Source organism: Cynocephalus volans, chromosome 5, assembly GCF_027409185.1.
Source record: "Cynocephalus volans isolate mCynVol1 chromosome 5, mCynVol1.pri, whole genome shotgun sequence".
Taxonomy (NCBI): domain Eukaryota; kingdom Metazoa; phylum Chordata; class Mammalia; order Dermoptera; family Cynocephalidae; genus Cynocephalus; species Cynocephalus volans.
The window spans coordinates 6674343-6697645 of NC_084464.1; the positions used below are offsets into that span (position 1 = coordinate 6674343).

The 23303-nt window shown below is 35.7% G+C and overlaps 1 pseudogene; it reads right to left on the reverse strand.

Moving 5' to 3' along the window:
* Positions 1–4742: 4742 nt before the first annotated feature.
* LOC134378217 (B-cell scaffold protein with ankyrin repeats-like) overlaps positions 4743–23303 on the reverse strand; it is a 64190-nt pseudogene continuing 45629 nt past the window's right edge.

Consider the following 23303-nt stretch of genomic DNA (forward strand, 5'->3'; position numbering starts at 1 on the left):
GCAATACCCCCCATGAGTTCCTTGGAGCACAACTTGGGAAACACTGCTACTGTACCTTACTGCTCTCAGATTTTTCTACTGGAGGCTTCTGATATTTATGGATGATGCAAGTGTTCATTCAACAGTTAGTAATCGTTGTTTCTTTTCTTCTTCTTTTTTTTATAATGGGGTAGATTTGAATCACATGCTGTACAGGTGCACATAAGAGCCAGTCAGATAACAAGTCAACCTAAAGTGTCATCCAGCATTCACATTTTTTTAAATTAATTTTTATTGAATCATAATTGATTATACATATTTTGGGAGTTCCATGTCAACATATGTAGATCAAATCAATATTACTAGCACATATATTGTTACAAATCATACTTACTCTTTATGCCCCTTGTCCAATCTCTATCCCCCTCTCCCTCCCCCTCCCCCCATCTAATTACCCTAGATTTCTTCTCTCCTTCTGAAAGAATAATGGTTATTCTCTTGACTTGTTGCCTAGATGATCTGTCCAATGCTGAGAGGTGTGATCAGGTCCCCCAATATTATCGTAGAGCAGATGCTTCTTCTGTCACTCTGGAATGGGCTTTGTGGAGAGAGACGTCCTCTTCTTTTCTTTGGTCTCTGCTGGTGACTCTCCTTGTGTGAATGCACTCCAGTGGCTGGTGGGCCATCTGCATGGTGGTTTTGGCATCTAGCTGCTTTTGTGGCAGCTGTGGTTATTGTGGTGGCTGTGGTGGGCCACCCACCTGGAGGTGATGTTTTTGGCATGCTTCTTGGTGCTGGCCGTGTAGCTGGTTGTGGGAGGGGGTTCCGGTCCCTGGATCCATGCCTCAGGTCCACAGACGGGCCTGAGGTGCTGGTGTTGTGCCAGAATTCGCATTTCAAAGAGGATTATTTTCTTGCAAACTATTTTTGTTGACCATCTACTGTGAGCCAAAATGTTCCAAGAACTTACATCTTCTTTAAGTCGAGTGACTGTACATCCCATTTCATGCCAGAGGCAGTCCCAGTTTATGCCTGGTTTTATAACTTAATCATTAACAGCACTCTATTTTATTGTCCAAGTGTCCTCTTTGAATGATAAATTAAGTGATCCCCCTACATTTAATTCTCAGACAACTTACGCCAGCTTTGTATTATTACCCTCATTTTTATCAGTGATGAAACAGGATTCAGGGAGACAGCTTTACTCACACACATGGGACATAGCTGATCCAAGATTCAAGCTAGGTTGGTCTTCAAAGGTTATGTGCTTGAATGCAGTACAGCACTGATCATTTAATACTCATCAGATTATGAAAGAAGCATTATCATCTGCATTCTGATGAGAATAGTGAGGAAATGATACACTGTCATTTAGAAACTGAGGTCTATTGTGTTCAGAACCTTGCGTTTTGCTATCTTTTATGTGGCAGCCCTGGTGGGCCCCAGAAAATAAGACAGGCCAACAAGTGTGGCTGGAAGGAACAGCTAAAGGAAGGGCTGCAAGTAGGGCCTCATACCACTCTGTGCAATCAGCTGGGACCCACTAGCTCACACTCATGACACAAACCTCTCTCCTAAATATTTACCCACTTAGAAAAGCAATATGAAGTGAACATTCAGGTAAGTCCAAGTTATTCAAATAGAACCCCCCGAGCATTACAGGAAACAAGAAAAAACTCAGAATAGAAAATACTTAGTGCACAAATAGGATGTAATAACGACTTGTTACAAGGTCATTCTCATTAGAAAATATTAAGAATAGTCTCATTTTCTAAAAATTAGAGGTTCCAGTGATAGAACACTCTAATGTTGATTTATGAAAGTGTATTAGACTCACCCATTCTTTTGAGTATTTAATGATCATTTATGCTTACACCATATGCACTCAAAATAAAGACATTCAATTATGTTATCATTGGGGTTTCCACTTCCAAAATCTCTGAATAAGGTTAACCGTTTTTATTTTAACGACATTGTTTTAAGTGTTAATGCCATTTTCCTTCATAGTCTAGATCAAGGTTTCTCAGCGTTGGCACTGTTGACATTTTGGACAGTTAATTCTTTGTCTTGTGTAATGAAGAATATTTATCAGCGTCCTTAGGTCCACACACTAGATGCCAGGAGCACCTCTTCCCGGTCACAACAATCAAAAATATCTCCAGATATTGTCACATGTCTGGGGCAGGCAGAGGAAAATTGTCCTAGTTAAGAGCCCACTGGTCTTGATGCTTTCTCTTTGTTATCCCAGGAAATTGACTAGGTAGAAAATAAGGGAGTTAATATTCGAAATAAAACTCTTGATAACATTCAGTACCAGTTTACATTCCTCTAGAAGTCAGAGTGCGGGTACATTTAAGAACCGGAGGTAGGAGATGACTCCTGGCTGAAGTTAGCAGTAATGGCTTGGAAACATCTGATCTGAGGAGGGGATTATGGGAACAATAAGGTATATTAGCTCCTGGCTGCTTTGACTTCTAGATTCAGTACAGAATCTTCAGATCTCCCATTCAGGCCTTTCCTTTCTGGCGGTGGCTGGGGCTCTTTCAGAAATGCTCCAAGTCTCCAAGGAAAGGTCAAGTCTTTCTCTTCCACTTCCCTACCCCTTTGCTCCTGTTCCCTGATCGCTTCCACCACCAAGAAGAAGCATGTGTCATGTGGTTGAATTTAACGGACAGTATTCTATGTCTATGCACTTCAGCCCAGAGGCGAGAAGATATTGATTCTCTATGGAGCATTTTCAGTCGGGAACACGCCCATATTTGGATGATCCTTCCTCTTCCTTTGCATTTCTTTATTTTTCATGTCTTTCTTCCAAGGACTTTTTCTGGCTCACCAACTCCAGCCTTCTCTAACCGTCTTCCCAGCTCTGGCAAAGACTGACTGGTCAAGCACAGCAGCCACAGCGAAAAAAACGCAGGGAAGATCTCAGTTATTTCTAGATTTCTTTTTCCATGTTTCTCTGTGATAACAAAGTAGTACGGTTTCAAAGGCCAGACTCTCTAAGGTAAGAGGCGATTTACAGGGGCTTTTAGTCTTGATTTTAATCTGCGTTAGCCCAGTTCACTAGGGTAGTATTTAGAGATCCTGATTTTAGATTTCTCTCTATGTGAAACACCTGAATAACACTCAGGCCTCATCTTCCATTTCCACCCTTCACTGATTCGCAGGTAAGAATGATTTAGTTGCATTATAACTAGAAAAATCGGCATCTTACCTATCATTGGATTTCACATTTTTAATAAGATAAAGCCAAGGGTGAAATTGTAGGCATCAGTCACAGTCAGTATGGAAGTTCTTACTTCAGAAATGATACACTTTTTTGAATTTTATAGATTGAAAAGTGATAGAAAAGTCATCAGGTTTTTTTATTGCCTTTCCTAAGGATGGAACAGCCCACAGAAATGGGGACTCAGTGTGCTATTTCTTGAAATTCTGGATGTGCCCCTGTGGACTGAATTTCCAAATGCCATAGTCAAAAGCACCTTCTTTTAGAGATTAATCAAGCTACTGTATTATTTTTTAAAACTTGAGCTCATTTTAGAATGTTAGTACTTATGAGAAACCTATGATAAATGTTCAGAATGACTTTAAATAGATATTCCTATCACTGTTTAGAAGGTAGAAAAAAAATCATTTGTTCTTAGTATATGGGCCCTATACAATGAAATTAATTGAGTTTATTTTAAAACAATTTTGGTAGACTTCCCTCTTTAAATTGATAAGCAGAAAACTTAGTGGTTAATTTTTATACATTTATTTTAAAAAGTCAGACATAGCTTTAAACATTCAATTTATTTGCAGCATTTGTACATGGAAATCATAATATGATGAAACTGCATTCTAATCTAAGCTTGTAAATTATTTCTAAGAAATAGGTTGATGAAATTATAGCTTTTAATAAAGAATATTGACTCTGGAAATGTATATTAATTTGAGACATAGAAAATTTTTCAAAAAAAATGATGTTCTCAGTGTTATATGCAAAGAAGCTCTAAATAAGGGAAGGTTTCTGCAAACATGATATAACAATAATAATTAGAGGACCGAATTTGAGAAATCGAAAAAACAAACCAGTCACTTAAAAGGCAAATATGTATGAAGTGAATTTGCATTTTCATGGTTATTCTAAGGACAGGAGGAGTAATCTAAGGTTAGTGCCATAGACAGGCCCAATAATGCTGCTACGCAGCATTTAACTTCTCTGATCTTATTTTCTTTTAATTTTCAAAATGGGAACTGGCTGCGTCAGTGGCAAAGCACATTGTAAAATTCAAGAATTTTCAAAGAATGCAGTTACTCCATGGCACTCCATTTTAATATTAATATACCCATCTGAAGCAGTTATGATGCCAATAAATTGTGGCAATAACAAATTCTGAAACTCAGAGGTTTGCTTCTGCTTTCATAGTATAGATTGCCCTGGAGAGAGCAGGTAATCCAAAAGCAAGCTTGAATCACCCAGAAGGCACAATGTCTGCAAATTCTTGAGTTTCATTATAATAACCTGAAAATGAAATCACAGGAAATATATTAGTGAAAAATGGCTCATCAACTGAAATTGATTAGCTAGCATAAAATCACCCCTATATATAACTCTTTCTAAGGAGCAACCACCTTTAGCTTGAAAAATATACATGTTTATCCTTTCAAGAGAAGACAATGAAATATTTAAAGAGTTCTATTTCCTAGACAAATGATTCTTTCAAGTCCCCAGCAAACTTGCTTTAGGTTTTCTAAAAAGAATAGCTAATATTTTATCTTCTTTAATGATCTTTCCTCAAGCAGAAACCAAATTCCTTTTCAACTTGGAGTTGAGCAGGAAACTAAAAAATAAGACACAGAACTAGCATTTTTCAATTTTAAGGCTGAACAAAGAAATACGATGAAGTCATAGGTGTCTTTTACAGTCATGGAAAAAATAGCTTTGTTGAGGCAGCTGGCAAGACAATCCTCCATCTTAAAAGGAAACAATTATTGTAAAGTTCAACTACATCAAAGTCCTTGAATTCAAATTTCATTTCCATTTTGAAGGAGAACAGCCTAGCATTGGGAATTTGTATTCTTTTTCTCTTATACAAAATATTGCTTTCACAAAATAAATACCATGGTTGTGTATAGGGTCCTGTGGAAGAATCTTTGTTTGACAGAGATATTTTCATAAATTCCTGTGCTTTGGTGTACCCCACGATTCTGCCGCATTCTAATGAGTGGAAGGAGCCTATAGTATATAGCTCTTATAGTTTATTGCTGGGCCACAGAATGATCCAAAAATGCAAATATTTTGATTAGTTCTTAATGGTGAATGACTTTAATGACTATTTATGATTTATGTAAAATATAAAAGAGCTTAAAGGGTTGCTAAAATTTGGAAAACCAAAATTGGTTCATTATGAAAACCTACCAAGGACTCTATTTCTGAATTTTAGCAAGAAATTCAGCTGTCACTTGACCCTTGCTAACAATGCAAATTTCTTATATCACATATCTGTATATATAACACAAGAAGAAAAATTTGTGGTCAGGACGTTATCAGTGTTGTCATGATTTGGTCTTGGTTTTCAATTGCTGCTATCTTTGTTTAGTGTTATTTTTAGCTTCTCTGCAGCAATTTATTTTCAGTTAACTCTACAAAGTGAGGTGATGCATATTTGCATCAGTGATATTTTGGGGCTGTATTTTTCCTATAACTAGACTTTTAAGGATGTATACATTGTGGTTCAAATAGACTTATCATATTCCTATTGCTAAAACAGATGTATTCGTAATTCCTCTAAGATTTATTTGGTCTGTACATGTTGAATTCAGCCACACTTTGGCCCTGGTGGCTTTTCCCTTTTAGTTCCTCCTTTGTTGTCTTCTGAATAGGTAATTTCCTAAAATCACTCTCACAGATTTTGCACACAAATGCTCACATAACCTATTTTGTTCATACTTGTTAGAATGTTTCAAAGCACAGAGGGGATTGAAGGCTCTCAGGTTCTTTCTCAGCAGAGAAGTTCTTTATTTGCATTTCATAAAAATCAAAATAAATACAACCTACCTTATTGTTGAAGGGTATGTTATAAAGCATATTTTCATTGTGGGCAGTTTCATTACCTAGAAATACAAACTATGTTACTACCTCTTCCGTCATTCACAAATTTGATGATTCACTTATTCAGCACTTCTTAAAAATGACGTATGCAAAGAGTAGGGTGAAGAGAAAAATTACTAAAGAGTTAAAAAGGACATGTTGAAAAGTCACCCTCGGGGAGCATGTTATTAATATCTCCTTCGTGTAGGGAGAGGTTTATGTAGGATACTGCGCAGTCATGTCAGTTTGGAAACCGTCTTTCCGACCTCTTTGAGTAACAACGTCCCCATGATTACGATTTCTTCTTCTTCTCCGCATTCACCCGTTGCAAAGCGCGCTCTTCTGAGAAAACTTGTCCCGCGGCTCCCCACTGGCCTGAGTTGCTGCTCCTCCTGCCTCTGCTCTGGCTTCCTAGTTTCCACCCCAGCCACATGGCTTGAATCTGTTGCTTCTCCTCTCCCCACAGTCAGTGCTTTGGTCCAGGCTGTAGACATTGCTTCTAGATTATTCAATAGCTCCCCAGCTGGCCTCTAGCTCTTCTCTGCCCTCCCAGTATTTGGCACACGTTCCTCTCCCTTCATATTGAAGTGAGTTGCTCTCTCAAAGGTTGCTCCAATCTCATCCGCTCAATCAATAACTCCCACGATCAAGCATTATTCACATAAATCCTTGTCAGGCTTCATAGCAATTTCCCATGGTACAATTCTTATCGATGCTTCACATATGAGCTTAAGTGACTGGCCAAAGGTTACAACTGGTAAGCTGTGAACAGCCAGGTTAATCAGAATTCAAAGCCCACGCTTCTTTTACTGTATTACGATGCCCCTAGCATTGCTCTTCTAGAACCACCTCACATTCATTTTGGTTTTGCATGTAAATATATAATCTATGGAAATTTGTACACTGACCTGCCTAATCATATTAGGTTTACATTAATATTGAAATTGGTTTACTACATACTTTGTTTTAGCCTTAAATCCTTCAATAAATACCTAGCACTTACCACTTGGATGGTGCACGATGGTGAGCTTATCTAAAAGACAAAAAAAAAGCACATTCTGCTGAGTTTTGTTCAGTATTTATTCTAAGGTTTTTTGATTGTTTGACTACTTCTTGTCTTTGAGGTGACTATAAAATCTCACAATCTGATCTAAAAATACTAGTTCCAAATTTATCTACCTCTGGCTACTATTACTTTTGTCTCCCCCCGCCAACCCTTGTCCCAAGGTGTTATTATTTTATTTTATTTTTATTTTTATTTTATTTATTTATTTTTTAAATTTTATTTTGTCAATATACATTGTGGTTGATTATTGTTGCCCATCACCAAAACCTCTTTCCCTCCTCCCTCTCCTCCCTCCCACCCAACAATGTCCTTTCTGTTTGCTTGTCGTATCAACGTCAAGTAATTGTGGTTGTTATATCTTAGATATATTTGACACTTAATAAAGGCTTGCTACTATGCCTTGATATTACCTTAGCCTGGCCTACGCCATTCTTTTTATAAATCAACATGATTCAGGAATAATCACATACAGCATGCTTCAAACATTTTTAAGTGTATAGTTTGATGACTTTTGACTGTCTATGTAACCATGTGCCCATCAACCCAATTAGGATAGAGACCATTTCATCTCCAGAGAATATTTCCCCATGTCCCCTTATGGCAATCCACACCCAAACATTACTCACAGCAACCCCTGATCAGATTTCAATCTCTGTAGATTAGTTTTGTCCAGATGAGTTTCATCTAGTATTCCAGATAAATGCAATCTTATTTCTTGTACTCCTTGGTGTCTGTTATCTCTCATTCAGTATAATGTCTATGAGATTCAATTATATTTTTGTGTATAATAGTAAGTATTCTTTTTTTCATTGCTGAGTAGTATTCCATAGTATAAATATGCCACAATATAATGATCTCGTCTTCTAGGGGACATTTGGGTTGTTTTCAGTTTGACTATTATGAAAGAAACTGCTGTGAACTTTTGTGAACAAATCTTTGGGTGGACATATGCTTTCATTTGTCTTGGAAGAATACCGAGTAGTGCAAATGACTAGGCCGTATAGTAAGTGTGTATTTGACTTTCCTAAAGGCATCATGTCACCTTATACTACCATCAACAGTGCATGCAATGCGTGTCCAGTTCCACATCCAAACCAACACTTAGACCTGACATACTTTTAAAATTGTATTCACTCCAGCTGTTGTGTGCTGGTATCTCCCTGTAGCTTAATTTGCCTTTTCCTGATGGTTAATGATGTTGAGCATCTTTTCACACATTACTGGCCATTCACTTTTGTAAACTGAGCTCTGGGTGCTGGGTGTGCCCAGTGGTGCTGGGCTGTCATTGCTTCTATGTCCTCACAGCAAACAGAGCTAAACAAATATGTACATTATGCATACAACTACATCTCTATATTTACCCTCCTGTGCTATACATATTAGCAGCCATGATTTGCCATACTTTTACCGCCAGTTCAATGCTATACCACGTGATTCATTCTAGCCTTCCTTCTTCCCTTAGTTATAACTCCTTTCTCTGATAGTAGAAAACTTGGCTCTCATTATCACAGTACATTTATTGATTAGCTCAGTTCTAGAATATCCATAATGTACTGAAATTTCTAAATTACACCACTCTGGAGAAATAAACCCTACTCATTTGGGTAAAGTACAATTTTTATCTATTTTTCTTTTCTTATTTTTAGCCTTAGGATACACTGTTTTCTAGATTTATTTACGTTTTTTTTTCCTATCCCCCACTCAATATGGATATACTATTTATTTATAGTACCACTAGGTTCATTCGTTTCTGCTTATAATCCATTTTCTTTCCTTTCCCTGCCTTGACTCATCCTTGTTTATTGAATATGTAAAATAAAGTTCTACAACTAAGAACTATATAAAGAGGTATACTCAGAGAAGTGTGGATCTTTTTTCTTTTTGCATCAGTTTTGGTACATTTTCTTTTTCAGATAATTTGTTCTTTTTCACAAGTTGTCAAATGTATTGGCAAAAAGTTACTTGTATTTTCTTAATGTATTCTGTAGGATCTGTTGTGATAGTGCACTCTAATTCCTAATGTAGTCTCTTGCTTTTTGTTGTTTCTTTCCTCCTGGATCATTCTTCCCATGAACTTACCAATTTTACTTATGTTTTCAAATACCGATTTTGGTTTTGGTAATTTTTTTCTTTTGTTCATCACTTTCCTTTTTCATCAATATCTGATCTTATCTTAATTATTTCTTACCTCTTTTTGGGTTTGGTTTGCTTTCCCTTTTCTAGTTTTCTAGAGGTAGAAACTTAAATCATTGATCTTAAGCTTTTTTCTTTCCTAGTATAACATATGGAGCCATGAATCTCCCTCTAATTTAACTGTTAACTCCATAACTGTTTTAGCTGTATTTACAAATTTTGATATTTTTCATTATTATTCAGGTTGAAATATTTTCTCATGATTTCTTATTTGACCCATGGGTTATTTTGGAACGTTGTTTTAATACCTAAATATTTGGAGATATTCTCTAGATATCTAGTTCTTAATTTCTAATTTACTTCTGATGTGGTAAGAGAATATAAGATTTCAAAATACTAAAATTTTTCAGAGAACATACTCTGAAGATTTCAATCTTTTGAAATTTATTGAAACTTTTTTGATGGTTTACTAAGTGTTCTATCTTGGTGAAACTTCAATGCACACCTTTAACAAGCATATTCTCTGAATTTTTTTCAGTGTCATTCTGTAAATGTTAATTAGGTCAAATTAGTCAATAGGGCTGTGTAGGTATTCGGTAACTTTGCTGATTTTTGTCTGTTTGCTCTACTAATTATGGAGAAAGATGAAAAAGATCTCTGAGTACCGTCAGATTTTGTTTTATGAGTTTTGATAAAGCTCACAAGTACATATATGGTATAAAATACACAAATATTTAGAACTGTTATATCTTACTAGTAAACTTCCCTCTTATCATTATACTGTATCTTCTTTTACCTCTTGTAGTGCTCTTTGTCTTGAAGTTTATCTTGTCTTATATTGATATAGCCAAGCCAAACTTCTTATGCTTACTGTTGGCATAGTAGACATTTTACCATCCTTTACTTTCAAACTATCTGTGTCTTATATTTAAAATATGTCTTTTAGACAGCATAAAGTTGGTATTGCTTTTTTAATCCAGTCTGAAAATGTCTGCCTTTTAAATTAAGTATTTAATCCAATTACATTTAACATCATTATTGATATGGCTCAGTTTAATACTACCATCTTGTTCTTGGTTTTTCACTTTCTCCTTTTGTTTATGTTCATCTTTGGCTACTTTCCTGCTTTATTTTTGGTGACTCAAATAGTTTTTTAATGGTCTATTTTATTTTCTTTATAGGTTTCCTAGGTATACATACTTTTTCATTTACTTTTTTAGTGGTTGCTTTATGACTAAAATATCCATCCTTAACTTACCAGAATCTATTTTGACATGATAGTTTACTCCTTCATGCTTTATGGTTTAGACTTGACCCTTCAAAATTTCTACTTTACCCTTTTCTCTTCTTACATTATAACTGATTCTTTACACTCCACACTTTGTACTTTACCATATAAAAATCTTGCCAACATATAATTTCACTTATAAGCACCCTATGTCCTTTGTGTGATTGTTTTTATATTTTTTCCTTCTTCACATTATATAACACCAACTTAAGTGCTATTATTTTTGCTTTAAACAGTTGTCTTTGAAATAATTTATGAGAAGAAAAAAACAACTATTTTATATTTACCTGCTTTGTATAATTTGTGTTCTTTTTCCCTTAGAGTGGATCTAAGTTTCTATTTGTTAATGTTCCCTTCAACCTGTATGACATTCTGTAGCACTTATTGAATTGCAATATTGCTATAAATTCTCTAATTTAATTTACCTAACAATATCTTTACTTTACCAAACTTTTGAGAGATATTTTCTCTGGATATAGAATTATAAGTGGCCTTTTTTTTTTTTATTACTTTAAGATATCATTGCATTGTCTTTAGTTCTCTATTGTTTCTAATAAGAAATTGGGCATATTTTTTATCCTTTTTCCTCTGTATGTACTGTGTCCTTTCTTCTATTGCTTTCAAGAATTTCTCTTTACCTTGACTTGAAGTAGCTTGACCACAAGTTGCCTAGATATTGTTCTCTTAACAATTATGCTGATTGGGTTTTTTCTGAAGTTCTTAAAACTGTACAGACGTGACTTGCATTAAATTTGGCAAGGTTTTGGCCATTATTTCTTCAAAAATGTTTTTCCCCAAACTCACTTTTTTCTCCTTCTGGGGCTCTAATTACATGCATACTAGACTGTGTTATATTGCCCTAATGTCCCTGGAGTTCTATTTTTTTTTCCCCAAAGACTTTTTATCCTCCTATTTATCACACTGGATAGTTTCTATTGATCTGTCATCAAGTTCACTAACTTTTACTTTGCTATATACAGTCTGCTGATAAGCTTAACCAGTAAAGTTTTCATTTCTTTTATTGTAATTTTATTTTACAATTTCCATTTGGTTCTGTTGCATGGTTTTAATTCTTCTGCTAAGATTCCCTATTTATTCACTCCTTAAAACCATATTCTTTCATTAATTCAATATGTTTATAAGAGCCACTTAAAAGTCTTTGCTAAGATCAACATCTCAGGTTCAGCTGTTCAGTTTTTTCTTCACTATGGATTTCATTTTCCTGTTTCTTCGTATGTCTTCTTTAAAAAAAATTAATACTGGATGTATAGATAATCTGTTGTATATTCTGGATTCTATAATATTTCTCTGATGAATGTAGGTTCTTGTTTTAGCAGGCAGTTCAATTACTGGCATGACCTTGTATAGGCTTGATTTTGATCTATAGATCAAAATATATAGATCTATAGAAAGCTAAAGGTGTTTTCTAAGGCCCTTGGTAGGACTCAGCCTAGCAAACTGTGTCTCCCATGTGGATGTTGCAGGGCTTACTTTTAGACATTGTTAGGGCATGTCTAGAGTAGCTCTAACTCTGAGCTGTGGTCCTCACTCATTGTGTCTCTTGAGTTTCACAGCAGGATGCCGCCAGGTGTCTGAAGGAGGTGTCAAGAAGATCTTTCCACTTCAGCAGGGCAGGAACTCAGACATTCCCAGTATGTCTACCCTGGCTCTGGTCAACCTCTTTTGTGTCCTGCTTTGCTTTCAATGCTCTAGAAGCTGCTATTTTGTATGCCTTGAGTGGTCTTTCCTTGCACATTTACAGCTCATCTCTCAGCCATAGACTTGTATAGTCCCTCACATGGACCTGTGGGACCACCTCTCTTCACAGCCACCTCCTCTTCAATCACCCACCACACACATTCCAGCAGCTTCAGCTGCCCTGAACTAGGATCTCTGCCTCCTCAGTTCAACAGGGCTTTCTTGCTTTGCATGGACAGTAGTCAGGAAATATTTCTATAGCAGAAACTTGGGCCACCAACAGAGCCACCTCATGAATTTTGCTTGTCAGTTACTATAAATTAGCCCTGGATTTATGACCTTAATTATTTTAGAAAGTGTATTTCTGTTTTAGAAAACATTTCTAAGAGAGCTTGAAGAATTCCCTATGGAAAAGTAGATAACAGCTCAATAAAATGAAGGGAAATGAAGGACTAGCTGAAAGCCATGAAATATTACTGAAAATGGAAGAGATGGAAGCATTCAAGCTTTCTTAATGGTTCTTAGTTTTTAATTTTCTGTGCAGGGGTAGAGATTTGGGGGAAGAGTAGTGAGACAGTGACAAGATAATTTATTTTTAATTCTGGAATGTGCTGTTTATTTTTGGAGAAGATTTACCATCTTAATGATGTTTGGTTTGCATTAATATTGAGTGTCTCTGCCCCCACCCCAAGAGCAATTGTTAATTATTAGTAATTTAAAATAATTCACATGTTTCAATAAACTTTTTGATTTCCTGCTTGATTTCTTCTTGGACCCATATGTCATTAAGTAGAATGCTGTTTAATTTCCATGTGTTTGTATAGTTTCCAGAGTTTTGTTTGTTATTAATTTCTAGTTTTAATCCATTGTGGTCTGAGAAGATACATGGGAGTCAAACTGTCCCTGTTTGCAGATGACATGATCCTATATATCGAACAGCCTAAAACCTCTACAAAAAAACTGTTGGAATTGATAAATGATTTCAGCACAGTAGCAGGATACAAAATCAACACACAAAAATCAGTAGCATTTCTTTTCTCCAATAGTGAACATGCAGAAGGAGAAATCAAGAAAGCCTGCCCATTTACAATAGCCACCAAAAAAATAAAATACTTAGGAATTGAGTTAACCAAGGAGGTGAAAAATCTCTATAATGAGAACTACAAACCACTGCTGAGAGAAATTAGAGAGGATACAAGAAGATGGAAAGATATTCCATGCTCTTGGATTGGAAGAATCAACATAGTGAAAATGTCCATACTACCCAAAGTGATATACAAATTCAATGCAATCCCCATCAAAATTCCAAAGACATTTTTCTCAGAAATGGAAAAAACTATTCAGACATTTATATGGAACAATAAAAGACCACGAATAGCCAAAGCAATGCTCAGCAAAAAAAATAAAGCTGGAGGCATAACACTACCTGACTTTAAGCTATACTACAAAGCTATAATAACCAAAACAGTATGGTACTGGCATAAAAACAGACACACTGACCAATGGAATAGAATAGAGAATCCAGAAATCAACCCACACACTTACTGCCATCTGATCTTTGACAAAGGCACCAAGCCTATTCACTGGGGAAGGGACTGCCTCTTCAGCAAGTGGTGCTGGGATAACTGGATATTGTTATGCAGGAGAATGAAACTAGATCCATACCTCTCACCATATACTAAAATCAACTCAAAATGGATTAAGGATTTAAATATACACCCTGAGACAATAAAACTTCTTAAAGAAAACATAGGGGAAACACTTCAGGAAATAGGACTGGGCACAGACTTCATGAATACGACCCCAAAAGCACGGGCAACCAAAGGAAAAATAAACAAATGGGATTATATCAAACTAAAAAGCTTCTGCACAGCAAAAGAAACAATTAAAAGAGTTAAAAGACAACCAACAGAGTGGGAGAAAATATTTGCAAAATATACATCTGACAAAGGATTAATATCCAGAATATATAAGGAACTCAAACAACTTTACAAGAAGAAAACAAGCAACCCAATTAAAACATGGGCAAAAGAGCTAAGTAGGCATTTCTCTAAGGAAGATATCCAAATGGCCAACAGACATATGAAAAAATGCTCAACATCACTCAGCATCCGGGAAATGCAAATCAAAACCACATTGAGATACCATCTAACCCCAGTTAGGATGGCTAAAATCCAAAAGACTATGAACGATAAATGCTGGCGAGGCTGCGGAGAAAAAGGAACTCTCATACATTGTTGGTGGGACTGCAAAATGGTGCAGCCTCTATGGAAAATGGTATGGAGGTTCCTTAAACAATTGCAAATAGATCTACCATACGACCCAGCCATCCCACTGTTGGGAATATACCCAGAGGAATGGAAATCATCAAGTCGAAGGTATACCTGTTCCCCAATGTTCATCGCAGCACTCTTTACAATAGCCAAGAGTTGGAACCAGCCCAAATGCCCATCATCAGATGAGTGGATACGGAAAATGTGGTACATCTACACAATGGAATACTACTCAGCTATAAAAACGAATGAAATACTGCCATTTGCAACAACATGGATGGACCTTGAGAGAATTATATTAAGTGAAACAAGTCAGGCACAGAAAGAGAAATACCACATGTTCTCACTTATTGGTGGGAGCTAAAAATTAATATATAAATTCACACACACACATACACACATACACACACAAACCGGGGGGGGGGGAAGAAGATATAACAACCACAATTATTTGAAGTTGATACAACAAACAAACAGAAAGGACATGGTTGGGGGAGGGGGGGAGGGAGAAGGGAGGGAGGTTTTGGTGATGGGGAGCATTAATCAGCTACAATGTATATCGACAAAATAAAATTAAAAAAAATAAATAAATAAAATAATTCACATGTGAAAAATTGTGAGAACTGACTATATTAAGAATATTAATTAGAAAAGCATGACTCCCCAATTATTTGATTGCCTACATAATGGCTTATAAAAAAAACTAGAGAATTATCTTACTTATAGCTTACATTAAAATCAAAAGAAAGAAAGTAATGAGCATTTACTGAGGGTCCATTATGGATCCGAGAATGTGATAAATATTTATATGTCAATTCCCACAAGCACTCCAGGTACATGTACAGTTACTCCTGTTTTGCAGACAAGTAACCCAAGTACCAGGGATTAAGACACTTCCCAGGGCAGACAATTGGGAAGTGATGGAGTGTAGATTTGAATCCCAGGTCTATTTGACTCCACAGTCCCTGTATTTTCTACTTCATCACTCTATCATTTCTGAACAGCAGGCAAATTTCACTTACCACAGACATTTTCTTCTTCTGGCCTTTTCCCAATAATGCAGTCTCGTAGTTGGCGTAGTTTTTCCTTAATGAAGAAACAACCAGGACACTGAGGTCATGATTTGCAAACTTTTCATGGATCAAGGTGAAAACAACAACTAGTATTACTAGTACCAATACTATTACTTAGTATTCATTTGCTACTTAACGATATCCCAATTGCCATCCTTGATACTTTACAGGTATTATTTTACTTGATTATTACCACTTCATGAAGTACACGTAAAATGTTAATCATCCCATTTTACAGATATGGAAACTGAGGTACAGAGAAGTTAAGTAACTTTCCTAGATCATACAGTTATAAGTGGTAGACTCAGGATTGCATCCCAGGGCCCAGTTCTTATGGGAGCTGTTTTTCACCCTAACGCTTGTGGGGTCTGCATTGGTTGTTTGGTGTCCAAAAGGAGAAGGGCTAAACAGCAGTGGTTTGCTGTGGTCTGAGCCCATCTACAGTTCTGTAGGGCACATTCCTTCCTGGAGTTCTAATTCTAAAATTTAGGTACTCAGGAGCAAATGATATGTAACTAGATTCCCCATCCTTCTTTGTTTTACAAATATTCTACATTGAACATTTATTTTTTTTTAAATGAAAAACTCAAACAAGTTAACATTTAATAAATCCCCTTTTAGAAGACAACCTGAGTTGCATTTTTTCCTCAGGGTTTCTGCAGAAACCTAGAAACCACTTTTTCTACTTTGTTGTTTCCGTTGCCTTGCAGATCCTCTCTTCTGAGTGGAGCCACGCTCTTCCTCAGGTGCACTGCGATCATGAGAAGGAGGGGGAAGAACAAAAGCAAACTGTTCACCTTCTCCACTGTCTCACCTTCAACGCCAGGAATTCTACATGGGTCCTCATTATTCTGGAAACTCGTAACTCTGCGTTTCTGCCATTTTTCTTTTTAGTTTTCTAGGATAATTCTTCTGTCGATAATAATATAACTTCACAGTTAACCTTGATAGATTCATTCCCAGGGTGCATATTAATACTTTTGCAAACTACAAGATGCATATTGAAAAGTATATGGGAATGACTATGTGTGTGTGTGTTGGAGAAATGCGAAGAACATTCATTTTTGTGTTATTTGGATTTTTTCAAGGCCCTTATGTTAAGGACTGACTGATTCCTCTAACAGCATTCAGCCAGAGTCACTAAACTTTTGGTTCAGGTGGAAAGTAATCGTAGCATCTTCTGGCCTATATTTACAAGTTAAAGAAAAAAATATATTTTTGCATAAACATTAACTATACTCATTATCCCATTTTTCCTGTATATCAAATGAGTCAGATCAGTCTCTACGTAGTGAATATTGACCACATTAAATTCTTCCCCAAACAAGATTGAATATAAGTATGCAAACAAAATAGAGACCACCAAAGCCTTAATGAAACAACTAGTGAAATCATTTCCAAGAAGATATTTAGGTTGGATTACACTAAATTGAAAACTTTATTATTTAAGGATCTGAGGAGGATGAAGCACAATTGGCTTACTTCAACAAAACCCATACAATGTCTCCAGGAAAGTGATTTGTAGGCCTGCGCTTAAGCACATTTTACCCCATTCCAGGATAACGGGATGCGTGATGGTGATGACACTGGCATGGACTGAAAAGCAATGGTGTAATTCTGGTGAACAACGAACAGTTGCAGAACTCTACAGTCAGCATTCCACAGCATTTGTTTGGCAAAATAACTGACTTTCTTGGACTTGTCAAATCTGGAACAAGTCCAGCCACCACCCACAATCAGAACTACTCTTAGAGATAGGTGGTTTCTGACAAGCTGTGATCTTAGATGTCCTGGGAAAGTCCCCTTGCCTAAACTAGGCTGTATTGTTTGAAATTTCAGCATTGTGATTATTTTTTTATTTTTTAAAAACTATTCTCCTAAGCATTGTCTTTTAATTAAAAATTATCTCGGGAAAGATAGCACAGTAAGCTATTAGTAATTATTTACACAGCCACCTAAATTAGTTTATTACACGTGTTTGATCAAACAGCTACCTGAAACTGGGTTCAAGGGCAATGGGCCTTTCTGTGATGAGAAGAAAAAAACAGTTGGAATATTTTGGGAGTGGGAAGACTGTGGGACAGATAGAATATGGCCCTGATACCCCTCGCTGAAGAATGTCAAGGAGTGCATGTGGGATGTTTTGTTGTCATTCTCATCTCAGAACCAACATCTCTAATCCCACCCAGGATGTAAATTATATTTATAGAAGACAAACTTATCTGAAGTTAATATTCTTGGCATTTCTCTGCAAACCTTGACTGGCATGTGGAGATGTATATATATCCCCCAAAAATGTTAAGGAGAAAGAAGATAAAACTTACTATAGTATGTTTCATTTAGAACTATTGCTTGATGTGATTTCAATCATTTTCTTGTTGCCTTTAAGCCTCTACATAATACCCTTTTCAGAATGCTGAGCACATTAGTATAAAAATACTTCACCTTAATTTCAGCAATGAGATTCAAAAAATATTCACTATACTAAGGACAGGTAGTATAAGCCGATTAGGTATTAGCTTTGACACACTGGGTTCCAGGATTGAGTTGACCAAAGGCTGGTAAACATGAAATCTGGATATTTTCTACCTTTTAACTGATGGTTTGAAACATATTTTTCAGTGGCTTGGCTAGTTAAAAACAAAAGAACAGTTACCTGTGTTTCCTGTGAAGACTAAATATTTACAGAGTCTAGGAGCTCCACAAGTGAGAGAACACTCCAGAAGGGACAGGGGTCATTATTACCTGCTGAATCATTTCCAAGCCACTCTTTCCCATCTGCCAGTGTTTAAATTTCTCCAGGGCTTCATCCACAGTCATTTTCCCATTCTTGACTCTTTCCTGCAGGAGGATGAGTTCTTCCTGCCCAGTGGCCAGACAGCCCCTTGGAGTAGAAAAGGCTGGACTCTCCATCCGAGCTCTCTCTACAATATGGGGGGAGGGTGTTTTAACAGGAAGTCAACATATGGACAACCGGGGAAGAAAACACTAAAAAAAAAAAAAAGCCATTGGAATTTCTTGTTCATAACCATCTATAAGAACAATCACAACAACTTCTTGAATTTGTTAAGACAAGTGAACAGATACGATGTAGTGGGGGAGAGGAGAGGTGACAAAGAGGAACGGGTAAAGGGATGCGAAAATCAACCACAATGTATGTTGAGAAGTTAAAATTAAAAAAAGAAGTTACAGAATAAACAATTTTTAAATGAGTTTCTAAGGATGGTGGATACCTGGAACCTAGTGTTACAATAAAAAGAATGTGTCAGTCGCTGAAAAACAGAAAGGGATGAGGAGAGAATGAACAGTAGCAAAAGTTCTGTGCTGCGCCAGCTGTGGGCAGTGCCACTTTTATGTTCTTTTTGTGAGGGTTAAAAGAGATCATGTGCACAAAATACTTGGCATGGTGCCTGCCTCATCATAAGCTAAGTAAATGTTAATATTATCATGTATAGTAAGCATTTGGAGAATAAACAATCTCTTTATTGAGAAAAGAGAGGTCAACCAACATCCAAATGTCACAAGAGGCTTAGGATCATTTGAAATTTTATTTCTGAAAGATTTAAAGTAAATAATTGGTCATTTTGTAATGAAATGCTTTCTTTTCAAAAGAGTTTATTTTGGAGCATGCCATGTATTATTCGCTCAGCACAGTAAGGATATTAGACGGCCTGGTTTCCGCATGGGGCTGCTAATCCAACACCAGAGACTGGCCTGAGGCACAGTGACAGCTAATGGCAGACCACAGGTGAATTCAGTATTTCATTTGTCCACCATGGTATTTACAGACATAACTATGCCTGTATGCCTTTAGGGATGATATGTGCTCTCCAGGGTACCCCAAACCCTGCCATTCCTTATTGTCTCCAGACGACAATGAACTTGTGCTACTTGCCTGGCTGCAGAACTCATTTGAATTTGTACCTTCTCATTTACATATCTGCATTAAGTCCCACATACTTATTGTATTACCACAAGAGGGGCAGGGTAACTGAGCCCTAGCACATGTCTTAACGCATTGTCACATCTAAGCATGCCCATAGGGTCTAGAAGGAGATGATAGCTAGTCCCACCCAATGGCACACCAGTGAGCTGTCTCTGGAGAATCTGCTCACTACTGGGAGTCCTTCCTCAAGAAAGAATTAGATAAACTAGACTGTATCAGGATCACATTGGCAAGGATTTAGGAAATGAGGAGGGCATTCAAATTCAATAGTAATAAGGAATCAATAATAGAATCAGGATTGGTTATTGTGGAAATGAGAAGTTTCCAGTATTTGACAGTAGGTTTTAAGTATTTGAAGAGGACTTGAGCCTCGGGGCTGTCCTGGAATGACCTCTAATGTTCCTCTCAGTTTTGAGAAGGACTCTCGTACTCAACCTGGGAATAGGGACACAGAGAGGGTTCCTTTTCGAAAACGTTCGTGTGCACATTAAAGTGCTCCACGGCCAATCATTCTGATTCCCCCGGGGGGTTTCTTGACTTGTGTTTTCTCTTCAGAAGTCTATTCCCCCAGAACTAACAAGATGTCAACAGACTCTACACTCTAAATCTTCCTCCCAAGATTATGGAGCATAAAATCCCAGGGGAATTGGAGAAGCACAGTCAGGCCGAGAGCTAACTGGTTCAGCAGCAAAAAGCACAGATAACGATTGAGATCTTGCTTCTTACACCACTTGCTTTTTACAGGCGTCCACACTCAAATTCGATTTGCGAAATTCAGTTTGCAGTAGAATTCTGTGTGCATCCCTGCCACAGTGCGGAGGTTTAGCCTCATCACTTAACAGCTACGCCATTTAACTGTCACCTCGCTTCCATCATTCCTTTGCCTAAGTGTGAATTCATTTTTATCTCAAGTAACCCACGCAGCTGGAATTTCTTCCTTTGTGGAAGTATCTCAAGTAAATTTTCCCCAGAAAACCATACCAGTTTCAGTTTTGCTATATGTACAGTTGAATTTTAAAAAATACTGAATTAATATTCATTTCAATTATCCCTTCATATTTTAAATCCTAGCTATTAAAATACAAGCAAGATGACTTGGGGGTGTGTGTCTGGTGTTCAGTCTTGCATGATTGTGCAGAGAGAACAAAAGCACAAAAGTTAGGAGCAGCAGAAGTCCTAGATATCAAAAAGTGAGTTGTTTACAGCTAGACCACTTTCACATACACCTGCTTTTAATTTTTTTTCACATTAAAGTGATTAAAGCATTTATCTTGAAAGTTACTATTAGGCACAACAAGTTGCAAAAAAAGAATGATTTAGGCATTTTACTCCTAAGGGCAGACTAAAATCAAAACACGCAGCATATAATTTTTGGTAGGATTTGCAAGATTTACATTTAGAAGTAATATAAGTTCTTTATTGCAATAAAGCATTTAGATTACTATTTGACGAGGGAAGGGTGATGGGGAAGGTTTTTCTTCCTCCCCAATTTTATATTTCTTTTTCAGTAGAATTACTGTGAGTTCAACATAATTTTCATCAAAAAGCATTCATCAGATTAATAACTACATATTGTAGACTCTTGGTTTCTTATTGTAAAAGCTTCAAGATTAACTATAGTTTCCAAAGTTTTAGTTTCTTTTGGATCAATTTTTCTTTACAAGATTTTTCATTTGATCAAATATTGGTCATATAAACATCAAACAATTTACGGTGTGAGTATATGAATCTATAGATTGGGTAAGAAAGCAAACTGAGATTTTCATTAAAATTCTATTACTGAATGACTGGCTAGAAGAACATTTTTTACTGAAAATTTGGAAGGAAATGACTTGATTGCCCAACAAAAAATTTATAAAGGAAATATTTACATAATAAATATCATGCATTCATTAAAAAAATAAAGACGATGTGGCAATATAGGAACTGCTTATTATATAATGACAAGTACAAACTCAGGATAAATTATGTATACATTAAAATTTCAGCAATATAAAAGTTGTATACATATTAAAGCATGGAAGAAATTTTTTAAAGTTGATACAAGTTGTTCTTTTCTGATATCAGAGGTCATTGTTTTCTTCTAACCTACAACTTTATGTAATAATGATATATTGGTTTTTACAGTAAGAAAGTTTCTTCCACCTTACTAATAGGCTTCTCCTATGTATTCCTATATGGAATGCACACCGTTTGAATCCAGGCCAGGTGTACTGTGCTGTTAAGTATCATGCCATATTATAAGTGCCCCGCCATGCCATACCATACTGTACCATTAAACCAAATTATTTTGTGTAAATTGGAAAGGACTGTTTAGTCATAAGACTTAAAGAACCAGTGACCAAGATTTAAATCTGAAGTTATTTTTTGCTATTTAGCTTGGGAATTTGAAGGAAAATAATCTCAGGTCTCCAGTTAGGAGATGCTTGGACTATTCATTTATATGTAAGTTCCAAGTAAAGTCTCCATGTCTTCTTAACTTTAGGGCTGTATATATTCCTTGCTGTTTCATTTTAATTATTGTGGTTTCAGAACATGACTTTTTCCCCTACCACTTTGAAGCATGATTTTTAATAGCTGCATTATATTGCAAAGTCTGTATATTCAATAAAATAGTTAACCATTCCCTTACAGTTGGATTTTTTTTTTATTGTTTCCATTTTTTCCACAATTATATATTGTTGGAGCTTAAAACTCTTTTACATGAATCACAGGCTGCACTGTTGTTTATTTTGTTGTGATATCTCCCTAAAATTTTAATTTTTGAGTATGAACACTTTTAAATCTATGTATACTTAGTCCTAATTTCCTTTAAATTCTACCATTAATTTTCAATTTTTATTATATTTATTTCATTGGCTTTATTCCATTTTTTTTTTTTTTTTTTGGTATTAGAATGTCTAGTTCCTTTGTTTTTCTTCTTTCTTGTTTAATAATGAAAGCTTTAAAGGGTGTGAAGTTGCCTCTGTTTATAGAGGCAGTTTGTAGGGCTGCTTTCTGAAGGGTTAATTGTGTTTTAATTTTATCTTTGCCTTAAAAGACTTTCAGAATTCCCTCGATTGTTTTTATTTTTTAGACTTCTGCTATTAATTCTTTGAATATTGCACTGAGATTAGAGAGTGGGTTGAATTGCTCATATATTCATTGAGAATTTTTTATCAGATATTGTATTATTAATTATGGATCTTAGAAAGTTTATATTCTATCAAGCTCATTTTATTTTTATATATCTTATTTTATTTTATATTACATATTATATTTTATTATTTAATTTGTTTATTTTAAAATAAATTTTATTTTTAAAAATTTTACTTTTTAAAATTTCACAGATATTTTTGCCTCATATTTTTTGATTAATAAAATCATGAATGAAAAGGCATTGCTTTTCTTTTTCTTCTAGTTCCTAGATATTTTTATATTATTTGGGTATTGGATCCAGATTATTGCTATAAAATTATAATTTGTTACATTACATATTTTTTCTTTATTACCAATATTTTACATTCACATATTTTATAAATAAATTTACAATAATTATTTAAATTCATGTCTGTTTAACTGGATTCATTATTCACTACAATTTTTTAATACTATAACTTCTTTCTTAAGCTTTTTACCTTTGTTTAGTCTTATTAGGTTAGAATATATTTTGGGTAATACTTTCATGATGACATAGAATCTTGGATATCCTTAAAACTATTATATTTGTTTTCTTCTAACACAAACAAAATACCTGACTAAATTTAAACTTAAGTTGCAGTCTCTTCCTGCATA